This window comes from Perca flavescens, chromosome 23 (assembly GCF_004354835.1).
Source record: "Perca flavescens isolate YP-PL-M2 chromosome 23, PFLA_1.0, whole genome shotgun sequence".
Classification (NCBI taxonomy): domain Eukaryota; kingdom Metazoa; phylum Chordata; class Actinopteri; order Perciformes; family Percidae; genus Perca; species Perca flavescens.
In genome coordinates, this window is record NC_041353.1 from 14333436 (window position 1) to 14358197 (window position 24762).

The 24762-nt window shown below is 39.6% G+C and overlaps 1 protein-coding gene across 3 annotated transcripts in view; it reads right to left on the minus strand.

The window, feature by feature from the left end:
• The window catches only part of grm8a (glutamate receptor, metabotropic 8a), a 267252-nt gene extending 243930 nt beyond the window's left edge, over positions 1-23322 (minus strand). For all 3 annotated transcript variants that reach the window (XM_028570656.1, XM_028570655.1, XM_028570657.1), the window contains exon 1: positions 22890-23322. The gene's annotated coding sequence lies outside the window, so the exon portion shown is untranslated. The remainder of the gene's footprint in view (positions 1-22889) is intronic.
• Positions 23323-24762: the final 1440 nt, after the last annotated feature.

Genomic DNA, 24762 nt, shown 5'->3' on the forward strand with positions numbered 1-24762 from the left:
AGCCTACATCTGGCTTCAGGTTGCACTACAAATTCATTTTACTTGAAAAGTGCAGTGTTAAACTATTTTAATAAATAGAGATTTGAACCTTATTGAAATTTGTTTTATGTAAATTGTTAATTGAGCAATGGGAAAATAATTGCTAATTGAAAAATGTATCGTTAGATTCAGTGTTTACTTTAGGATTTATTTTTAACAGTGGGGGCAAATCAACATAGAGGAAAAATGAATCGTTAGTCGACTAATCAAAAAAATAATTGCTAGTTTAATCGTGCTGCTTGTCCACCTAAGGGTGTACCTTCAAGCCCTCTCAACATTTTATTTTCACCTTCTATCTCTTTAAATCTTGCTCCTCCTCCCTCCTCGTCCTCCTACCTCTCTGCAGGTGATTAGCAGTGTGGAGGATAAACAAATGGGATCTCTGAAATGAACAGCTTTAATAAATAAGGAAAAATAATTGTCTGCTTTCTTCCACTTGTCAATCTGTGTGTGTTTGTGTGTGTGTGTGTGTGTGTGTGTGTGTGTGTGTGTGTGTGTGTGTGTGTGTGTGTGTGTACATGCAATTAAATAAAGAACAATCCCCACCCACAAGCAGAAAACATAGACACACTAATCCACAAAGAGCTTGTCCGGCCAACAGGTCTCCAACTGTTATGAAAATACACCACGATGTACTACAGTGATATTGAGCCTGTAAACTCATTCTGCATAAATCCATCATGTCCTCCAATGCGACATTTTAAAAGGTCACGTTTTAGGTGTTGATACATTTACACAGCCTGGGAGCAGAACGCACTCAAGTGTGACCGACTAATGTTTGGTAAATCTGTGACCAGAGGGCCGAGCACACGGTGTGGGATTTGGATGAGGAGGATCAAATGATAGTATATTGATCGGGATCAGTATTGTTTCACGATTTGTACTCTATACTCTGCATCACACTCATACAACAGTGCTGTTATCACAGGGGAGTATTTTTACATAACTCATTATTGCTTCTTTCATATTTCTGACGTCAACACATATCAATATAACAATACTGTATATCATCTTCACAACATGTCCACTTCAGAACATTTTCTCTTGTGCTCCGTGTTAACACAGAAATCTGTATAAAATGTGACTTTATCTGTACGAAAATATTCATTTATAAAACCATGTAAATGCCCTCAGGCAACTAGCATTATTAACAAGTCAACAAGAAGAAACTGCAAGTATTTGTGAAGAAAATAAATCTGTAAGTAGTTGCAATTTGTTTAACAATTTGTCTCTATGATGTTATGATATTGTAAGTGTCTCCATCAATGTGTATGACTTTGGTGTCTGCTTTTTAATGATTTGACTGATAAGGTAAACAGCAGTTCTTCCAAAAAACTGGTGAGTTCCTTTAATGACAGACCATAAAGTGAGTTTCAGATTGGTGCAGTTTATCGCATTTGAACAATTTCATCTTATTTGCTTGATTTATCTTTGTGGGTGGGTAAAAGACTTTAAAACTGAGCACTGTATAAAAGATTTGTTGAAACACTGCCATGCACACTCTCACTTACAGTACACACCAAGTCCAATTTTCAATCATGCATAATTGATGAGATCTTCACTTTGTCAATTTCTCTGTTGCTCACTCTGTCCCACATGCATGACTCTCTTACTGTGTGTGTGTGTGTGTGTGTATTACCACTATCCAACAGGATGACAGAGAAACAAGCACACCTGTGTACTCCAGTTCTTACCTCTAACTTATGTTGCTGCATAAATAGAAAGTGTAAATTGGTTGCAAGCAGCTCTCAAGTCACCACTGCAGAATGCACAATAATCACACACACAAGCCTTTCAGTGGGTGAGGGTCGTGCCTTGATTTGACCCTTTTCATGTGAAACCTTAATTTATGTGTTCCCTAACTTGCATGCTTCATTACGGAGGGTCCAGAACTCTGAACCAAGACGGAAAACGTTATTACTCCTTTCAACCTTAACAAAAGGTAGTACATACCAGATCCACTCCATTCTTACCTTTTTACAAAAAAAATCCCACACATATACACTTTTACCACAGGGAACTCAAATTCACCCACGGTAGCTAAAGGCTACACAACAACCTACCTCAGACAGACTGCCAGGCGCTGCGTCAATAGGATGCCAGTAGTTGGTCCTCTGCCTGTACAAATTTCAAATCTTTTATTGAACAACTAATGCAAATTTGCATCGATGTCTGTATTATAGTTCTGATGCGAAATATTACACAGATGAGTATTTCACATTTTGGATGTGTAAAGGCCCTAACCCTGAATTGGCTCGTGGTCAAGGTGCCCCTGAACTCATCTCATTACTTACTCAACTGTTTCCTCTCTCCTTTCTCTCTCCCCATTTCAAATTTATTAGCTATGACAAAAGGAGGCAACACAAAAAGCGGCCAATGTCATTCACACGTGCACATACGCAGTGAATGAAAAAAAACGTATCTTCAGGAGCAAACACTCATTTACCAAAACAAGAAATGGAAGACGGGTGAAGGAAGAAAGACGCAGACAGAGTGTGAGATATAGATGACGGGGGAAAAAAATTATTAAAATTATTTCTTGTTCTTCCAAAATGAATTTCAAGGCTCATCTGCTTTGGGTGATGTTGGCATTCATGGCCTACCAGCCTCCGATAAACACAGACTCAGGGACGACAACCAGCCATCATCTGTTATATGGACATAGACAGATAGAGAGACAGCAAAACAGACTAAAGAGCGAAAAAGGGAGAATAGGAGAAAGAAAATGTGTTAAAAGGAAGTGAGTGAATAACAGCACAGAGTGTTAGACAGGGCAGTTAGGAGAACAAAGCAATCAACGCAAACATGAAGAAAGTGAAAAGAGGGATATAGATAGAAAAGGCGGTGATGTTGAATGATTGTGCGAGAATAAAATATATGACTTCTTTCTTTAAAGCTACAGTGCATAAAAGGACTAAAAGTGGAAACGCGCACAAATCCCATGTAAAACTATAACCCAAGCATCCATAACATTTACAAATCACCTAAGTGATTCAACTTTGACCTAACAAACATGCCGTAGTTGTGCAGAAACACAGCTTGAGTGCACCCACTTTACATTGTATCACCTAATAAAGTAGTTTAGATAAACTGTTGGCTTGTTTACAGTCCGTCTGTTAATGTGACGCTCCTTTCTTACCCTGTTAGACTTAGTTATATGTCTTTGTTGGGTACAATGTCACAATGACAGAAATAAGACAAAGTTGTAATATATCAGAATTCAAAATTTTCAAAAACAGGACCCCCTGAGGTTATCCAATCCCTTCAGAATAATGCAGACATTTTTCATGTTTTTAGATGGTGGTTGGACATAGAAATATGGACTGAGATGGCTTTGCCTCTATCGTTTTCACTCTTTTAACCTTTTTCATTCAATCTTTTCTGCTTTTGTTCGGTCTCCTCCTTCCCATTATCTCATAAAGGCTCATATCAGACTCAGATGGTTTCTAACAGAGACAGAAGTTAAAGTGTATCGCTCAATCTACTTACCCCCTAAAGCTTAACTACAATGTCTGGGGCAACAATAAAGACAGAACGAAGACACTAAGAGCTGATAGGACTAAACTGCCTGAAGGTTGGCGGCTCAATGCCACACTGACTGAGGAGTTAGTGAAGCGGCCAGGTGTGCGTTAAAATCTGTATGAGAGAGAAAATGGCAATATTGCAGACCGATGTCAAATTTAGTGTGTGCGTGTCTGTAGATGCCTGTCACTTGCACATCTGTCGTAAAGCAATGTTCTTGAATTGGACTATAGAATTATCACCCAATTTATTGCGGATAGAAGTAAGTGCGCTTGAGTGGTGCGTGTGTGTGTGTGTGTGTGTGTGTGAGTGTGTTGGGAACCATGGATGCGAGTGTTTCTGGATCTGTGTGTGTTGTCCGTTCGTGTGCTGGCATCGGTGGTGCCAGTCAGGCATGACAGGAGGAGAAAATTAAAAGCCGAAGGCACCAAGGGACCTTCTCACATACCAATGTGGTGTGTGTGTGTGCAGAGAGTGACCTTCGCTCCAGACTAGTGTCACAGACGGTTGGTTTTGGTACCAGCCCTTTGGCTTTTTGGTGGCCTATGGGCAACATAGTAAGGTCTGGGAGAGAGTTTAAATGTGAGTGTGTGTGTGTGTGTGTGTCTAGGATTGTGTTTGTGTGTGCGCACGCCATCTATATTAGAATAAGCTCTTCCCTTACCAAACCACCAACACACTGTTCACTTTCTTGCTAGCTCACTTCAACAATAGTTGAGTCCTAAGCTGAAATGTCAAAAACGTGGTTTAGGTTGTCCCCGTTTCCACCCACCCCTTCACTTGTTAATAAAAACTGATACAGAGAGAAAACGACATCGTAACCAGTGTAAAATTGCTGTTCAAGGATATCATTATCTCCGTTGTCCATCACAAATAAACCTCTATTTGTGATTTGCAGATGTCTAAGGGAGGGCACACAGTGTCAGACTCTGAAAAGCCCTGATCTAGAAAGGCAAGACAGGCAGCGACTGGATCAAAAAGCAGAGGATTAGAACTCTTTGGCTGATATACTGTAAGATTTTATTTAGAATAAGACTGAAACAGACTCGGTCCAATTTGGGCCAGTCATAATCATAATCATAACGTGAGCCCATGCCTTTAGAGGTAAAACTGCACACTAGTGAGTGAGTGAACAAGTAAGAGGAGAGTGATTGTAGCGTGTTAAAGCCTAGAGAAATAGGACATGTCTCTTTGCCTTTTCATGAGGTTAACTGTACTTCAGAGTTTGATGAATTTTTTAAAAGGATGTGTATCCCCTACTTCCTTCCCACATGTGCCATTTTCCTTCATCCAACAACCCATCTATCCATTCATCCACCCAGTGATCTATAAATAATTGTCAAGTGAAGAACATGTGAGCAAAGCTAGAGGCTGTGAATCACTGTTATAAGGGAAACAACGTTACATTCTGTGCCAATTAATGTCTTCCCTGAAGTCAGGGACCAATTTGTGAAAAGCCAAAAGGCACTTGTCTGCGTTTCATCCATGTCATCAAACTATAACACTCTGCAATGGATTCATTAAGTTAAACAGTAAGTGCTCACACTACAGTCCACTACTTATTGCTCATTGTCTGTTCATTGGATCTCATCCACAATATGTTAATGTAAGACACTTCTTGATTTTAAACGAACCCTCTGTGGTCATGAGGCAGCTTTGCTTTGTATTCAGCTCAAGACATGCACAACCTCTCCTACATACAATAGCACAGACACACTCAAAGACTCTCTCACACACATTTTAAAGACTCTCTCACACACATTTTCTCTCAGAGCCTCCATAGGCCCAATTAAACAGCCATAATTACTGCCAGACAGCAATGAGAGGATGAAATAGAAAACAGTATTTTTTTAACCCAGACATAGATATTTCATTACATTAATGTCCCTGAACATGACACAGCCAGTTGAGAGGAAAGGAGAGTAGACAGGAGCAAAGGAGGAGAGCAGAAGCGTTGGAAATGGAGAGAGAAGAAAAAAAAGAGTGGATGAAATTAGAAATGTGTGTGAGAGAGATGTGGTGGAGGAGGCGGCAGAGCAGGAGGCGGCAGATATTAAATGAGTGTTTATGCTGCTGAAGAAGTTAATTTAGCATAAGCAACTTAACGATTAAAAATCATGCCCCAAATGCTTACTCTTAAAAGGAACACGCCGACTTATTGGGAATTTAAATTATTCACCGTATCCCCCAGAGTTAGATAAGTCCATACGTACCCTTCTCATCTCCGTGTGTGTTGTAACACTGTCTGACGCCCCCACCGCTAGCCTAGCTTAGCACAGATCCTGGAGGTAACCGGTTCCAACTAACCTACTGCTCCCAATAAGTGACAAAATAACGCCAACATTTTCCTATTTACATGTTGTGATTTGTATATTCACAGCGTGTACAAATAGCAACGTCACAAGAGACACAGCCATCTTCTAACTGTATACAAACTGGGAACTATATTCTCAGAAAGACGAAGCACTGCTACTTCTGCTACTTGGGCGGAGTGATTTGCTTGCACTTTGCAGCCCAGCAAATCACTCCGCCCAAGTAGCAGAAGAAGCAGCTGCTTTGCACAGAGATGAGAAGGGTATGTATGGACTTATCTAACGCTGGGGGATACGGTGAATAAGCTAAAGTCCCAATAAGTCGGCGTGTTCCTTTAATAACATAGAAATGGAAACAATATAAATCATTCTTCTAACCTCTAGTGAGTATAGCCACATTATGAGTTCTTGCACATATACAATATGAATACAGACATGGCACAGAGATTATTTTTCTTATGAACATCTCCACTCTTTGCAGGTGTCTGGAAACACCACAGTCATCAGAAAATACTTGAACTAGAATGTAACTACATCATCCTGAGCAAGTGAGTGATTTAAAAACAGCATACTTTAACTTAATATGCATAAAAATCAAACCAAGTGTAGCACTAATGTGAACAACCGCTGTGTATATGATAAGTATCCACAAATAAATATTTAGCACAGTCTTCACAGCCCAAAACAGGGACAGCTTTTTATGCAATTAGCAATTTGACATTCCAGCTTCTCTGAACTATAAAAAGTATATGCCATCCTGTCACCTTTAATGTATGATGTAATGACAGTATTACTGTGACTCTGTATCGTCTGATGGCTCACCCTCCCCAGACCCATCAAGGTGTCTAAAAGACTTTCAATTACTGCTTATTACATTCAGGAATTCAAGAGCCACTTGGCCTATATGCAGGGCTTATTTTTATTTTTTATTTCTTATTTGGTGTCATACCTTATCTCTTATGTGCCCATGAGTTATATGAAAGGGTATACCAATACTGCAGATGAATGTTGCCTTACCTCACAATACATCAAACTCCAGATGTTTTCTGAATGCTTTTAGTTTAGTTAGATACACACATTAGGCTAATACTAATGAATCAATGCAGTGTACAAAATAATCTGGTTTTATTTGATGCTAAGATTTGTACACAGTTTCGTCTGTCCTGGCTAATCTTAAATTGCTGTGAATTGTCCATTCCTCTTTTAACTTCCTCATAACTTTGGTTTCTAATATGTGCTGGATGATTGAAAGAAGCAAAACTTAAGACGCTACCGTCTACCATCTTGAGAAACAAAGACATTACTCTGAATTTAAATTGGAGGTATAGTAATGGGTTTAATTAAACTGGATTGAAAACTGTAATCCGAGGGACTTTTAATATGCAAACTTCCCAGTAGAGGTGAGGCTGAGGTGGCAGCTAATGTGAAATTGTAAGTACAATGAGATATGTTGGTTAATGCATCTGTTACACCACACATTCCCACACCATCAAACACACAGACACACACTCAACACTTGCTGTCTCTGGCTGCCAAAAACCTGCTATAGCAGCAGAAACCAGAACAATGGCTCAACTTGACACATCTTCTCTTTTTCTCTCTGTTGTTCACCCTGTTTCTCTCAGGAGTATACAGACACAGATAGTGCACTATCTACCAAAAGTGTGTGTGTGTCTGTCAATTTCTTTTAATGTTTAAAACTAAATGTTTCTCAAATGTGTATTTTTTATAAGCACACACGTTGCTGTATTTGGCTGCAATTAATGTTAGTTTATGTATGAGCACATTTCATCAGCCTAAATTAGTGTGTGTGTGTGTATGTGTGTGTTTAGGTGTGCGTGTTTGTGTTCTACCCAGAGAGTCATACTTCAAGGCAGTCTGTTATCGCCAAAAGCCTTCTAAATGAATCAATACCCCTCAGGCCTCTTGACCAGACCCAAGACACGCGCGCGCGCGCGCACACACACACACACACACACACACACACACACACACACGCGCGCGCGCGCGCGCGCGCACGCGCGCACGCGCACACGCACACGCACACGCACACGAGTCATATGCTTTGCAATATTGCAGAGGCATCACTCACAGAGTCAAACAGGCCCAATGGCACCCCATGGAGAAATACTGAGACCAAGTGAAAAATACGTTCATAAACACACAAACAATAGAGAATAGGCACTTTGTAAAAGTCGTGTTATGTTTATTATTGCTATGAAGTCTTGATAAGAGAAAAAAAAAAAGAATCATTCTGTGTTCATCATATTGTACAAAATATGCAAGTGAATTTGGACTTTTGTTTTTGTATTCTTGTGCATGCGCACACGTGTGTGTGTACACTGCAGCAGTATAAATCTAATTCCCATTTCCATAATGGCACCTCCAACTGAGGAAAGCCTGATTCTCTCTCTCTCTCTCTCTCTCTCTCTCTCTCTCTCTCTCTCTCTCTCTATATATATATATATATATATATATATATATATATATATATATATATATATATATATATATATATATAAATGCACACATATATTTCCCCCCCAAAGTCAAAGCCTACTCAAACATCCTCACTCTCGTAAAGTACTAGGGCTGGGCGATAAAACGATATGTATCGTTATCGTCAATATCAAGATCAATAGAAAATGCGGTCGATAAAACGTTTGATAACTTGTTTTTCTTCATCAGAAGAAACCAGAGGTTGTGAATCAAGTTTGGTTGCATGAACAAAGGCCCTCACTCTCTGGCAACCTAGCAACGTGGGGAGTGACACTAACAGCCAATCATGTAACAGTATCATGTTTGGTTGCGCCACATCGCTGTCTCGTGTTCTTCTATAACAGAACCGCCGTGGAGTGGAAAGTGAGTGCCGCAGCGAGCGAGGAAATTGTTGATAAAACAGGAAAAGTCAGTATGGCAGTTTTGGGGATTTTATAAGTCTGACCGTAGTCAGACCAATGTCGTCAGACCGTCGTCCCCACCAACACTGGTAATACCATAAACTTGTTTTACCACTTTAGCCGCGCTCACACTTTGGAGCACAGCCGTATTCGCCAGCAACGTCCAACAACATCTGCAGCTGCTACACCACACAAGCAGCAGACCACCATGGAGAGGTACTCTGCATCAGCGCCTTAGTGAACGCTACAAGCAGCAGACCACCATGGAGAGGTACTCTGCATCAGCGCCTTAGAGAACTCTACAAGCAGCAGACCACCATGGAGAGTTACTCTGCATCAGCGCCTTAGTGAACGCTACAAGCAGCAGACCACCATGGAGAGGTACTCTGCATCAGCGCCTTACTAAACGCTACAAGCAGCAGACCACCATGGAGAGGTACTCTGCATCAGCGCCTTACTAAACGCTACAAGCAGCAGACCACCATGGAGAGGTACTCTGCATCAGCGCCTTAGTGAACGCTACAAGCAGCAGACCACCATGGAGAGGTACTCTGCATCAGCGCCTTAGTGAACGCTACAAGCAGCAGACCACCATGGAGAGGTACTCTGCATCAGCGCCTTAGTGAACGCTACAAGCAGCAGACCACCATGGAGAGGTACTCTGCATCAGCGCCTTAGTGAACGCTACAAGCAGCAGGCCACCATGGAGAGGTACTCTGCATCAGCGCTTTACTAAACACTACAAGCAGCAGACCACCATGGAGAGGTACTCTGCATCAGCGCCTTAGTGAACGCTACAAGCAGCAGACCACCATGGAGAGGTACTCTGCATCAGCGCCGGCAGACATGCTGAGCGCTGTCCAGAAGCCAGGTTACCAACCTAGCACTAAACCTGCAGAAAATAGTTCCTTCTCAGGTTTCTTATATTTAGCTAACACTTTGCACTATTTTATGACACTTTATTAAGCATTTCTTACTTATTCTTTAATTTTGCACCTTAATGTTAAGAGATCATTGTTAAGTGTTCATTGTGATTTTAGACCTATGTTTACATTTTAATTATTTGAGTGTTTTCCATGATTGTGTTGACATTTCTGCTTTTATAATTGAGGGGATTATAATCAGAGCAGGGTTAAGTTTAAAATAAAAATGTTTAAATTTAATATATTTTTCTCCTGGTCCTTATTTTAAATATGTCATAAAAAATATCTATAATTATCGATATCTACCGATATGAAAAACTTACAGTATATCGTGATACAGTTTTCAACCATATCGCCCAGCCCTTTAAAGTACATTGTTCAATATCACATTATACTCACAAAACACCTACAGTCCCAAAACACACACACTGTGAGGAAAAGGCAGAACAGAGTACCTTTTTGTTTTGTTTGTGAGGCAGGACCCTGCACAAATGCATAAAAAGTACACCTGTATGGCTGTTATGAATATTGCCTATTGTACAGCCAGCAGACACAGAGCAGCACTGCATGGCATTGATTTACAGTCATGTTTCTGGGCACATGACAAATTGCAACCAAATCCTCACTCTCCTTTTACCTCATACCCAATGCTAACTGTACCTTCATTTCAGTCCAAATTAGTAATAAAAGTGTGCCTTTTAACTGTGGTAGGTGGATAAGTCTACATCTGGTCTTAACATGGCCTATGTGTCTGTTATGGTATAAATGCACTCCTCCTATCTTTGAGTGTCTACCTATGCACAGAAGATCTCCCCACACACTGTTCTCAGTTTCCTTCTGTGCTAGTAGCAGACATCATCCAAAGTTTATTTCACAAGAAGGCCCAGTTGTTTACAACGACCATAAGGTTTTAAACTGTTCAAAACAACTCTTCACTTAATGGGCTAAGCCCATTAGCAGCACAACAGCCATACGGATGTACAGACAGGGCTTAAACACAGCCTCACTTACCAGGCTGGAAATTAGACTATACAAGTGAAGAAGTGTGCCCATTACAAGGAGACAATAAGATGTGCAGCTTGGCAGGGCAGTTAAAGCTAAACTATATTTTTTCCTTCAAGGTACTGAGACATAGGAAATAACTTTGAATTCAAAAACGTATTTACCTGTTGACGTTCATAGCACAGCCACAACACTAGATGTATGAGGTAATGGTGGTCAAATTTTTTTTAATAGAACGTGATGTGATCTGCACGAGAAATGGTTTCGCTTAATTACTGAGTGATTACCGAGCTTTTCTCTAAACTGGTCTGCGTTTTCTTTACAAACACTACATGTAACAGTAAGAGAATATACAAAGCAGACCAAGCATTTCTTTGCAGCCTTCATGGCCTCTGCAGTATGTGATGCATGTATGAGGTATTCCACAAGCTTGAAACAGAAGCATAATTCAGCCTGTAAAGCTGATCAATGCTAGGGTTTTTGTATTAACCACCAGACCCAAGCATATGGTTGAAAAGGTTACTGGTAATTGAGTAGTAAGTTGTTCTGAGGCTACATACACACTAGCTTGGTGCTCACTTTTGATTATTGGCTGCAATACTATATTTTTAACTAGAACAAGGTAAATATGAAACTGTCCCCCAACACCATATCACGTTTGAAGAATAAAGACAAAAGTCTAGTTATGAAATGGAAAATACTTGAGCCTCACAGCAGGAAATGGGATCCACATGAGTTCACAGCATGTGTCTGTGTCTTTTGAAAACAAGCTTTTATTTTGTCTTTAAAATAAGACTAAAGCTGATATCGAGCAGCACCTTGAAATCACCACACCAGAATTTATTTTATTTTTTAGATTATTCCTGTAGCTTCTTGTATTGAGATGTATTTGTCGATTTTTAAACATTAAGGCATGTTACCAACATAAATAAATCTTTTTTCACCCTCGAAATAAATCATGTTTAAATGACAGAGTTCATAGCAGCAGCTCGTGAAGGCAGGAAATGGAAACACATCGAAATATACAGAACCTACGGTTTCCAGTCATGTTGTTAAAAAAAAAAAAAAAAAAAAAAGCTTTGTCTTCAGAAATATAATATTATCCCTGATCATGTTGCTGCAACTTTCTCATAGAATAGTGGGCTTAGATGATAGATAAGATAACACCGGATATTGAACCTTGACTGAATTAATAAGTAAATGGCTCCTGAGCAGAAAGTGTTCATCTTTCCTTAAGTCCCTAAAGGTTTGACTTCCTTTAGTCCTGAGCTGCAGTTTCAAAAAAATAGTAGATAATGAAAAAAAAGATATAGTACACTGCTTATGTTTTTTAGAATTCAGGCAGTTTGTTTTAAATTACAGGGTGAACCATCAAACAGTAAGCCTGGTGAAGAATGTGGAGCAGGACCAAAAGGTTTGACATTTCTCTCTAAAAACCCTCTCCCAACTACAACAAAACAGCAACAGTGTGAATGTGTTTGTACAGCGTGTGTGTCCCCCTGCACGAGTGTACATCTTAGTGCGTACACGTGCACAAAACTCATTTTTCAGTGCATAAACTTTGGCAGGTGTCCAGCTCTACTAGAGAAGGGAAAGACTTGTCTTAGCGGTTAAATCCCCTCTGAGACAGCAAGTGAAACATGCTCAGAGAGTTTTATGTATTGTTGCGGAGCTGCTTTTTTATGGAGTTAAGCAGTGGTAAGCACCCCTGAGGGCTATCTCAACGGCCTCGCAAACAGGTATTATGATACGCAGGCTTAGGTTCAGACCTTTAGAAGAAGCTATGTCATCGGTTTCCAGAGAAACAACTAAATGATGTACACTACATTAGAACTGGTTAAACAAAACACTCAATAAAGCAGATGACCGATCCATTTCTCTATCTAGCCTACAAGTTGTATGCAAATTCAATTATTAGCACAGAATTATGTAAATTACAATTGCTCATATTATGCTTTTTGGCTTTCCCCCTTTCCTTTATTGTGTTATATACATTTTTGTGCATGTTATTGATTTACAAAGTAAAAAAGCCCAAAGTCCACCCAAAAGGGACTTACCATCTCCAACAGATGGTAAGCCTTTACTTCCCTGACGAACGTGCATCACTTTGTAACACGTGATAATGCTCGCCTAGCTGCTAGCATGGCATTCCCTCATACTCTGCAACGGACTAGCTAGCAGTATACTTACTGCGCATGTGCGACTCCCAACAAAGATGGAACAGAAGTGTGATGCCTCACTCTGTAGCTAAAACAGAGAGCTCAACACACAGGGTGAAAAGAGGAGCTGCATCAATGTGCAGTACAACAAATATATGGTGTTTTCTGAACATTAAACCACATAAACCTATTCTGGTACAACCTCTGAATACATTATGAACCTGAAAATTCGCATAATATGAGCACTTTAATGAACCTGAATGACCAACCATATCATACTGCAGCAGAAGAGGACTTCTGTCTGTGGAAACAACTCTCTACAGGGCTCCAGAGTGTGCAGCTTTAATCTATACTGTATGTGTCAGTCTTTTGAAATGGGAAAGATGTTTAGAGTTTAGTTTGCTGGAGAAACATCAATATCAATCAACACTAACTTATACTAGTTTAATAGATACGGGTAAGTAAAGCTTGAGTAGACTTAGGTCAACAAAAGTAATTTAAAGGAAAAGAGAAGAGTATTTACTAAGTAAGAAATAGCCCTGAAGACACCTGGCCATATGTTAAAGGTTTTACTTTTAGGCTGTGTGTGTTTGAAAGAGAGAGAAAGCAGGTGTTTAGCAGGGAGTCGTCCCTCTGAATGATGCTCTTAAGGTCAAGGCTGGCTGGCTGGCTGGCTGGCTAAAGAACAAGAGGGATTGAAACGAACAATCCCACCAGGAAACACTCATATTTAATATGGGCCAACAGGAGAGGGTGTCAGTACCTTAGTGGTTTCAAGAGTGAGCTTGTGATCAAAATGTCAGAGAAGAACAAGGAGTAAACAACATCCAGTATACATTAGTCAACCCGACAGCAAATGGGATTGTAGTGGCATCCACAGCACTGACTTGCCTTTCTCGAGTTTCTACAGTGTGTGAACTGAATATCAGTATACAGCCACGCTGACACTTTGAGCAAATTGATATTTGCCACTACTATGACATAGGGGTGGGCAATATGGCCCAAATCTTCTATCATGGTATATCATTTTACATCACTTTAACGGTCACCATTACCATACAGTCATTTTTATGCAAATTCAATTAACTGGTTGTAAATTCAATTACGTGGTTTAAAAGAACTATGTCATACTTCATCACATTTAATTATTTTCTTCTTTTATTTGGAACGTTTACACAAACAAAAAAAAATGCCTCACATGAGACAACACTTCAAAATGGAAGCTTTAAGGTTCCTGAGAACAATAATTCCAAGTTAAGGTTAAGAGGTGCAAATCAATGCCAGCCTGACTTCAGTCAGTGCAATATTAAACTACACAAGTTTGTATTTCAGAGTACATACGAAAAGAAAAAAAGACTTTTCTCTTTCTCTTCGTACTTGCCTCTCTCCACCTCTGCTTCCCTCTACTCTGTGCACACAGCCCAGTGTGAACTAACAATTCAAATTGTAATTAATTACATAAGGTCATATGAAGCAGCTGAAAGCTCTCCTGGCACTATCTTTTTTTTTTTTTTTTTTATTTGATTCACAATCCCTGTTGTGAGATTCTCCACATTAATTGTTGACACTAGGATAGTTGGCTGTACTTTGTATCTACGGTGTCTATATTAAAAGGTCATTAGCAGATTTAATTATAATTAGAAGAAAAATCAAACTAGCAGAAGCAGGTGTTTGTTATTTCTGCCAATGCTATCCTACAGCCAGACTCTGCATGGGCTAACTGACAGAAGTCATATTTATGGCCCTTTAAATGTTTTGTTATTTTCAAAACACTTGTTTATTATTGATTAATAATCACTAGCTCAACATTCAGCAATTAGGCCCATACAACTGACTTCACTGGATTGACTGGAGGACATTTTGGAGTAGCCAAAGCAAAACACAAACCCTGTAGAGATGAAGCACGTTTTGTCTCTGTGCCCCTGTGTTCCTGTCTTCGTGCTCCCAGACAGGAGCGGGAAAACACATCAAAGCTTTTCTAAATGTCACCCTAATTATCACAGAAGTCACCTAGAAATATCAAAAGTATACCAAAATACCAAAGCCTCAAGTTTTTTTTCATGTAGGCTAACCCATCAAATGTATCTTCAGCTCTCAAAGCCCTGTCAGAACAGGAGGGGAGTTAACAGCAAGTCAGGCTGTGTGTGTGATTAACCAGCAGTGACAGCAGTGATGACCAAAGGTAAACTTTGCTGACTTCCAAGCATAAACTACTTCTAGGACTACTTGTACTAGTACCATTAGTGGTACTACACATCACCACCACCAATTATTACGAGTTGGCTTGCTTCTAAAGCAATGCATTGATACAGCTACTACTACTACCAAGAGTAACTTTAGTGCTGATGACACCACTATTTACTCTAATCTGCGATACAAACAAAAGTTCACTTTTCACACTAATTTTAAAACAAGGGACTTCAACCTGCCTTCAGCCCCTAATTGACCGAAAAATCCACACAGGTGTTTTCACTTAATCTGATAGGCCTCTTCTCAGAACTGTGTGTACGGACTGTGATTGAAACTCTCTGAACCTTTGTTTATGCTTGCATGGCGTGGCACAGGCCTTCACAGATGGTGCAGGAGTTACAAACTCGCTGACAACTATTACACCCCATATTGCGGACTCTATTATCCCACAGCTAACTTACCATCCTGTACAGCGCAAATAAGGCAAATTTAGAGGAATGCCTGATGGGGGTTGTGACCCGAGTATTGACTGAAATATAACACTATATAGTGCCCTACACAGGGTTTTTCCTGCTATTATACGGCTTAGGCGCAGCGCCTAAGTGTTTCTGCAAATTGCTTTAAGCGTATGAACCATAGACTGTATAAAAATTCTAAATAAATCACCTGTAGCTGTATCTACACTGCTGTGGATGTGTTCAACAAAATATGAACTGTCAGAGTGGGAATAATGAGGTACATATGTAAACGTTTGGTGCCAGAGTGCAATAATTCAGCTACAAAGCTGGATTATGCTGTTTGGACAAACCTGATTTTAGGCCGTTTTTAGATTTGTAAAAAGACAGCCTCATTAAATGCAATAGGGCAGGGGTAGGTGGAGTAAGTGTGGTGGTTAACTCACTTTGTGTTTGGTTTTTCTAGAAACTTGGACAAAGTAGATAATGATTTCTTTTTGTATTCCAGGGTGTTCTATTCCTTCAGACACATGCAACTTCATACAACTTTTGATATCTCTTGACCATATAACAGTATTGTCCTAATAAAAGTAAAATGAATGCACATAAAATAATTGTGTAGCACTGTGTAACTGGCTGCTTGGATGCAGAAAAATCACACTGAACTTTAATGGCTTCTGTTGCATTCACTAATGACATCAGGGCTGTCAAAATTAACGCGATAGTAACGAGTTAACACAAATTCCTTTTAACGCCACTAATTTCTTTGACGTGCTATTAACCAACGCGTGTTCTGTGATTTGGGCCCCCGGGCCGCTCAGTAGTTTAAGAAATCAGAAAGCAATGCAGCAGTGACGTTGTGGATGGCTAGCAGAAACGATCCTCCTTGAGCAGAACTGGATAAAGAATAGGGTCTTTTGAATGGCAAGTTTCAAAGCCCTTCAAGATGGTTCTCCCAACAAGACTAAAGTTACATGTACTGTCGATGTGAATTGAGTTACCACCGGAGTACATCGATTCTCAAGTACCACATGCTGGCCAAGCGTACGGCTGATGTAGAGAACCCTCCTCCCTCTCGCCAAAGGCAGGCCACGCTGGATAATGTGTTTAATCTGTTGATGGGCTTGAGCTTGCCATATTATGTTTTCAGCATATTTTTTGAGCATACAGTAACTTTGAGGTTATTCTGGAGAATATTATAGACAGTATTTGTCATTGTTTTGGATTGTTGCAAAAATAATAAACATTTGCATAAAGCAAGCATATGCTGATGAGAGCATAAATAACTTGAAAGAAATATAATAAATATATATAAATATATCTGATACATAAGTTCCAGCTAATTTCCAGCTACTTTCAATAAGAGAGGGAGAGAAAGTAATAAAGGAAAGTCACATATCTGCTCCATTATCTCATGGTTAGCGTGTCGGCCACCCTCCAATGTCCATTACCAAGAAGGGTGGGTGGGTGGGTGTGGGTGTGTGCGTGGGTGTATTTTTGGGAGGCAAAGGACAGAGTCCATGATGCTCAATAGTCTAAAGTCTAAGCCACACCTGTCCTTCACTTTGTCTATCTCTGTCTGCCTTTATGTTTCCCTCCCTTTTCCCCCTTTTCCTTCCCCTCCAGCGCTCCATTACCACCGCTACATAGGGAGAGAGGGAGATGAATAGGTTGAAAAAGAAAATGAAGAGAGAGGGTTGAGGACTGAGAGGAGTATTAAGTTTGGGGATAAAAGAGGGATAGAAGGAGAGATAGAGACAGAGGGAGGGGAAGAGGTGATGAAATAGCAAGAGAGAAGAAAGGGAGCCCTGGAGGAAAAGAGAGAGAAATGAATGGATGCGGGATGTGGAGGGGAAGTTAGATCCAGGGGTGGAGCGATAAAATGAGGGCATGATGGAGGGAGTTGAGAGGTCGCACTCTCCTCTCCTCTCCGAGCTGTGATTATTCTAAAATACACATCTCTCTCTCTCACTACATCTTTTTTACTCTCCCGGAATGGTTTTTTGTCTTCAATGATTTCTCATCTCTTTTACCCCTCATCTATTTGTTCTGTTTCATACCTTCTTTTTCCCCTCCCTGTGTCCTCCCCCTCTCTTTTCTCTCACTCATCCTCTATGCATAATTCATGCTGAGATTCCAGCATGACGGGCGTGGCCATTAAAAATACATGGGGGCACTGCGCCGAGGCCGTTTAGTACTGCCTTACCTCGGAGGAGGTAAGACCGGCTAGGGCAGCGAGGGCAGACAGAGGGAGAACAGAGAAAGAAGGAGGGAGGAAAAGGAGGGTGCATGGGTGCTGAGATGAAAGAGCTGGAGCAAAAGAGCGAAAGCCAATAGGCATGAGATGAAAAAAAGAGAGTAAAGGTATGGTCATATCACTTAATTCTGCGAATATTTGCTTCGTCTTTCATTTACTTTAAGGTCCGCAGGACACACAAATTCAAGCATATGGTTCTTGTTTCGGGACAATTTCCATCCGGCTTGGATGACATCGCGGGTCAGTATTGACCTTTGTTCAGCTTTGACTATGCAGAATTGCATTGGTTGGCGAATAGAAACACTGCTGCACTGTGTTTGGAAATGGAGGAGCTATTATTCTAGCTTGTGCTGCGGCTCTCACAGACCGTTTACAGACTCAATACTCCTTTCAATATTCATTATCCAGACTGGAACCATACATTTTATCCAGTCATAACAATACGGTGTGAATTTGAGTCTGATCAGATACCAAAACACAACATTTGATTAATAATACTATGAGACAGAAACGTACACTCCTTAAGAAATTACATTTTTATTTCCATTGTTATATTATTGGGTCTTTTCTTTATTCTCTCGTGAAGCACTTTGTGACTTTGTCTATAAAATGTGTTATATTAATATTATTATTATTATTATTATTATTATATTAATGCATTGCCTTGTGGCAAAAGTTAAGTCAGGTTCAACAGTTTTACTGAGCAACCCTGCATTTTTCTGATGAAGCCCCCTGCATTTGCAAAGTCATTGTATTAAGCAAGTGGTCTTAATGAAATAAATGGGGAGCACATTTTTTTTTCACACAGTGCTAACGTCCGTCTGAACACAGCCTTAGGGAAACTGGAAGCATGAGAGAGGTATAACGACGAAAGAGAAAGAGAGAAAATGAGAACATTTCGGGAGAGAGAGAGACTATTCCTGGCAGGCAATGAATGCATATTAAAAGGAACAAAATGTTTTCCGTCTCTTTCCTCCTTGACCTCCAGCTTTGGGGGGTAATTGGCAAAACCCTGCAAGTAATGCACTCCTGCTCTTTCCTTGTCTTCCTCTCTCCCTCCCTCCCTCTCACAAACACACAAAAAGAAACACGCATGCTAATACTCCCAACTCTCAGTAAAGCAATCTCACACGGAAATACCAACCAAATACACACTACCATAAAGAAGGCAAAACATTACGCCATAAATGAGCTCCCATTTACCATTATATTCTTTTTTCAATCAATAAATCAATTATATTGATCACTTCCATTTGAACAGACGAAAAACAATACAGGGGATAAAAATCCAAAGTATAGGCCTAAGAGAGTGTGAGTGAGTGAGTGAGTGTTTTTGGGAGGCAAAGGAAGGAGTCCCCTCCTTTCGCTCCAGCGCTCCATTACCACCGCTACATAGGGAGAGAGGGAGATGAAAAGAAAATGAAGAGAGGGTTGAGGACTGAGAGGAGTATTAAGTTTGGGGAGAAAAGAGGGAGCGAGGGATCTAAAAGAGAGATAGAGACAGAGGGAGGGGAAGAGGTGATGAAAAAGCGAGAGAATGAGAGAGAGAAAGAGTGCATTATCCAGCATATGTCATGTTCTATACAAATCTTCAAAGGAGGACATCTGTTTTAAACACACAAGAGCAAGCACGCGTCCTGTCAATGTCCCTTCAAAAGATTCTTTTTTTGCGGGAGGACACTGGCTTTCTGCTAATGTTCTTTCTATGTCTTCGTTTTCGCCTTGCTTTCATAAATAATACGCTGCTGCTATTAACATGGTCAGAAAAGGCTGCAGGAGACAGAGAGCAGACGAGAAAGCAGCAGCAAAGGAAGAAAGATAGATTGAGGCATGACAAGAGCAGGAAAGCAAGGATGTGGAAACGCCAAACACTTAACCTCTTTTTTTCCTTCATCCTCCCACCTGTTCTCTCTGATCTAATGTAAAAACACCTCGCACAACCCGTCTTTTTCCCTGGAGTCTTCCGCTGCTCTTACTGAACTCTTTTCCTCTGACGATTACCGTTTTACTGCCTTCCGTCTCCTTATCCATCACCTTTACTGCTCTGCTTCTTTCTCCGTTTCACTTTTCACTAGAGCCCGACCGATAAAGGATTTTAAAGGCCGATATTGATACAAATATTTGGTGATTTAAAAATCCGATATTCCGATATATCAGCCGATATATTTTGAATTTTCTTAAATCCAGAAATGCGTAATAATCAGATTTCCCTAACATTAGTTATTTGTAGTTATTTATGAGTCCTCACTAAAACAATATGATAAAGCAGTTTAAAAAGAAACTTTTATTGTCACAACAGAACAGAGGAACATTTCTGATAAATAAAATGTATAAAAATACAAACTTAAGATATGAAACTTAAAGTCCTTTGAACAAAAACACAACATAACAAAAAAACAAAAAAAAATCAAAGAGCGTTGCCACCAGGGACGTTGTAGAGCGCCCTCTGGTGGACAAACTATGCAACGCCAACACTCCTAACATGGTTGAAGGGTGTTTCGTCCGTTTTTATTTTATTTTTTAAATATTCATTTATCGGCCATTATAAATGCCGATACCAATAGTTTGGAAAATGCCTAATATCGGCCCGCCGATATGAATCTGTCTGGCTCTACTTTTCACTGGTCTTATCCTCCTCTTATAGGGGATGGAAAAAAGCAGAGTGGAAAAAAAAATCAATATGGATGAGAGGATACAAGATAATGACACAACAGAAGAGTGAAAACAGATTAAGAGGTGAATCTGAATAATAAAAAAGGGGGAAAGCAGGAAATAAAAAAAAACAATTTCTCTCCAAGTTTTTTTTATATGTGCTTCTTTCATTGTCAAACACCAAGAACCTTCTTAGCTGATGTGCACTGCTAAGAAGTTAACTCTTATTTTGTCTTGTGTTATGAATGAGAGAAAAAGTTCAAACGGGAAAAGTAAGGGAAATGTTCACTGTTGATGTGTTTCACTTTTTTTTGTATTCAATAATTGCAACACCTTTCCAAAAGTCAATGAGTAATTGTGTTAAATAATAATAAGTGATTTCAATATTGACCAAAATGATCAGGATTATGATATTTTCCAGCTGCAGCCCTACTATACTGTACTAGCAGCCACTTAGCACTCCACATTTCATTTTGGAAAGAATCCCTTCCCTTCTTGAAGCCATCCCTGTGAGTTTCCCCTGTCTCATTTTCTCTCATCTGTCCTACTTTCGCTCACATTTATTAAAAATACTGTATAATTTTTTTCAAATCTTTGATCTATTTGGGGTGTTCTTGTTTAAACTTCCCAGATTATTCTACAGTCACAACGTTGGAAATGCTGCTTGAAAGATAAGGCACCAAAATATAAAAAATGTATTCAAATGCTGTATTGTTGCAGGTCAACTTCCTGTCTACGCCCCAGTAAGAGCATTAAGAAAGAATCTATGAATCACTTGTCATTCCATTTTAAAGAATTTCTAAGAGAAACAGTTGAAACCGTTGAAATGTAATCAACATTGTCTCCACCCATGTGGCTCTGCAGCAGAGTGCTGAACTTATCACCCAAGTGTTCATTCTGTCACTTATGATAGCAAACACAAGTAAGTAATAAGATAATTTAGTAACCACACAGATCGATTACAGTAAGCAGCCAATCAAACATTTGTGATAACAAAAAGCAGATTATGAAGCAGCTGTCCAGCACAGATTGGTTATTCCAACAATAACAAATTCTGTAACAGCATTTGGTCTTTTTTTTTCAAAAACAGACAGAGTTAATTTTCAGCCCACCACCAAATTTCACACCTGTATAGCAGAATAATCCCATGTGTATGTGTCTGTTGAGGTTCTCTAACAAGACTGAAAGATGATCCAAATAGTTTTGTAAGATGTAGCATGCAGCACTCTCACTGAGCAAATATGACACACTCCCCATACTCATTACACAGGCATACATGGCGTGATCACCAGTTTTTGATTTGTGACCAATCTAACAGTGCTGTTATTCTCCACTGCTCAAATGTAATGGAAAAAAAATAACGATAAAATGAGAAGAACACACCTAAAGAGATCTTCACACATCTGTCAGATATGCACAGTTCTAATCAGCTCACCACTAAACCACAGGGACCACTGACTAGGCTTACTAGAATTGTTTCAGCACCGTTCCATTGTGGTGGGTCACAACAAACCACATTATGTACAATTAGTAAACTTTAAGATGTGCTTAGACAGCAGATTTATGTTCACATCTAAAAACAAAGCATATGTCATATATTACACGTTTCTTATGCACTTTCTTAGCATACAAAAGTATACAGGCCACAGTAGGCTACTACTTATTGTATACAAAGCTGCAACTCAAGATCATTTGTATAATGTAGCCAATGTATAGATAAACTGATAAATCATTTACTATCGACTCTATGAAATGTCAAAATAGTGAGCAATCAGATTCTGAGAGCCGAAGGTGACATCTTCAATTAATATTATGTTTTGTCCAACAAACAGGACAAAACACAAAGATATTCAGTTAACAATTACTGTATACAAAACAACAATTACTGTATTTAAAACAGAGCGAAGCAGCCCATATTAGCATGTTTGGTTAATTAAACATTTAATCATTTAGGCTATCAAAAGTGTTGCATCCAAAATAATGTTACTCTGACACAGACAATACATTCACAGATTTAAGTTGCTGTTATCAGAAAGTACCAATGCATGTATAAAAATACATGACTTCCACTCATCTACTCGACTACAGCATATTCTACAGTATTCGGTAAGTAAGCCAATACATCATAATAGCATAGCTTAAACCAACCTCTCACAAGCAACTAGCAGTAGCAGACCTTCACAAATCACACATCACACATCACACCTACTGTATAAGTGCAAAATTGGAGAAATTCAAAATTATTGAATGTCTATATGACTGTGTGCTAGCTGACACAGCAGCTTCAGTGTGTAACCAGACACACATGGCACAGTAGAATATAAACTCCATTAACAGTTATATCAGCAACTACAAGGCATGGAGTTAAATACGCACACAGACAGCCACACATTTAACCAGCAGGAAAGAAACCAGCTAGCAAGTGACAAACAGATAGCGTCAACTAAGAGACAGACAGGTTGTAGCTAGTTGACTCACGTTATTTGACGTTGAAGTCCGTTCTTCTTCCTTTTACGGAGATGAAGTGGTTTATATCCAATATCCAGCAATACCCCATGGTTTTTATTGCAGTTGTAGTCATTTTGTTTGCTCGTTGCCAGACATAATATCACTGCTAGCTAGCCTTGCCAGTCGGAGGTTAACGTTAGCCAATGTCATTATGCTAGCAACACTGGAAAACTACCTGACGTTCATCCGCTGTTATATTTAACTGAATGATGTTAACTTTCTTTCTCTTTGTTTGTTTGTTTGTTTGTTTGTTTTGAGGTCAGAGTAAGACAAACTTCACAATTCACTTCAGTTTCTTTTCCACATACTTGTGCGTCCATAGTTGCGCTGCAGCTTGGCAGTGTGCGCATCGAACACTTATTATTTTGATTAACTTCACCTGGCTGGCTTCCCCGTCTGTTGAGTCCAGTCTCACCCGTAAAGGTGCAATATCACCTTTGACCACACAACCTGTCATTTACCAGCCAAACCAGGGGGGCGCTGTTTCACTCATTTATTACGCTCATTGAATACTGACCAATACATGGCCAAGACAAGACAACAAAATAATAAACTGTAATGAAAAAAATAAAATAAAATCTTTTAATTAAAATGACCGTTCACTTCTCTTACATAATTTACACTCATGTTTTACTTAAAAATAATTTGCAATGAGCTTTATTTACATTTCAGTTACCATTTGCTAAGAGCAGGCATCAATTTTAGTTCATAAAAATGTAAATATTTAATTTTCAAATGCAACTCCTCTCTTCTCTAGAAACAAGTTTTCCCTCTGCGACTTCTCCCTCACTCTCATTTTCTCTCCTTGTCGAGTTCATTTATTTCAAATGAGGGAATCTATTACAGCTGCATCATTCCAATGCAAGTGGTGAACTCATGCATGCTGAAAACATTTCATCAGGGAACCAAACTTACAATATAAATTTATGTTAAAATACCAAGTTGAGTTTCATCTGTGTAAACAAGTTTCAAGTGTTTGAACAATGGGGTCCTTTCATATAACTAGGCACACTGTTTGCATGATGATTTGGCCCATATGATACACAGGCAACACGCAGAATAAAATGTAAAAAAAAAAATGAAAACGTATTATTGTTTTCAGTCAATAGTTATCTTCTTTTGTGCCGTTCTTGCTGTAGCCAATTGCTCTCCCCCACTGTGTATATGTTGTCTTGTAAATGTAACTAATAGCACTAATAATGTCTGCATTTCATGTAAGTGTGCAAGGGTCCTGGCTTTGTGCATGCTGGCTCGCTGGCACAGCTTCACACCTAAACTACCATGGCAACATGCTATGTGGTTAGCATTGGCATCTTATACAACCCCAAATCGCATCAAAGTTTTATGGAGTTTACAAATTATCCCCATGTTAACAGCTAAGTCGCTTGACGTCACCCATAGGAATAAAGTGGAGCGCGGCGCAACAGAAGCGTCGCACGGCCGGGTGGATCTGTAGGCTACGGTTAGGTGTGCCATGGAATTCATTCATTTTAATATTATTAGTTACACCTGTGCTTGGCAAGCTAAAATGTCCACTGTGAGAAAGGTCTGTAAAGTACACAAATGCGACAGAGCCATTCATGTTATTAGTTACAACTGTGCTTTTCCTGCTCTGACAAGTCAAAATGGTCTGCATTGTCCAGCTGTGATGTGTGAAACCATTGCCTGTGTGTAATGGCTTCACTTATCCCTGATCTGCACATCAATTCAGCCACAAACCTGATTAAAGGAAGAGGAGAGATAGAGTCTCGTTCCACTTTAATGCACTCTAAACAGTGGTCTTCTCCATACACACATGCAGATAATACTCACGTCTCTATCTCTTTTACTCTTTCCATCTCCC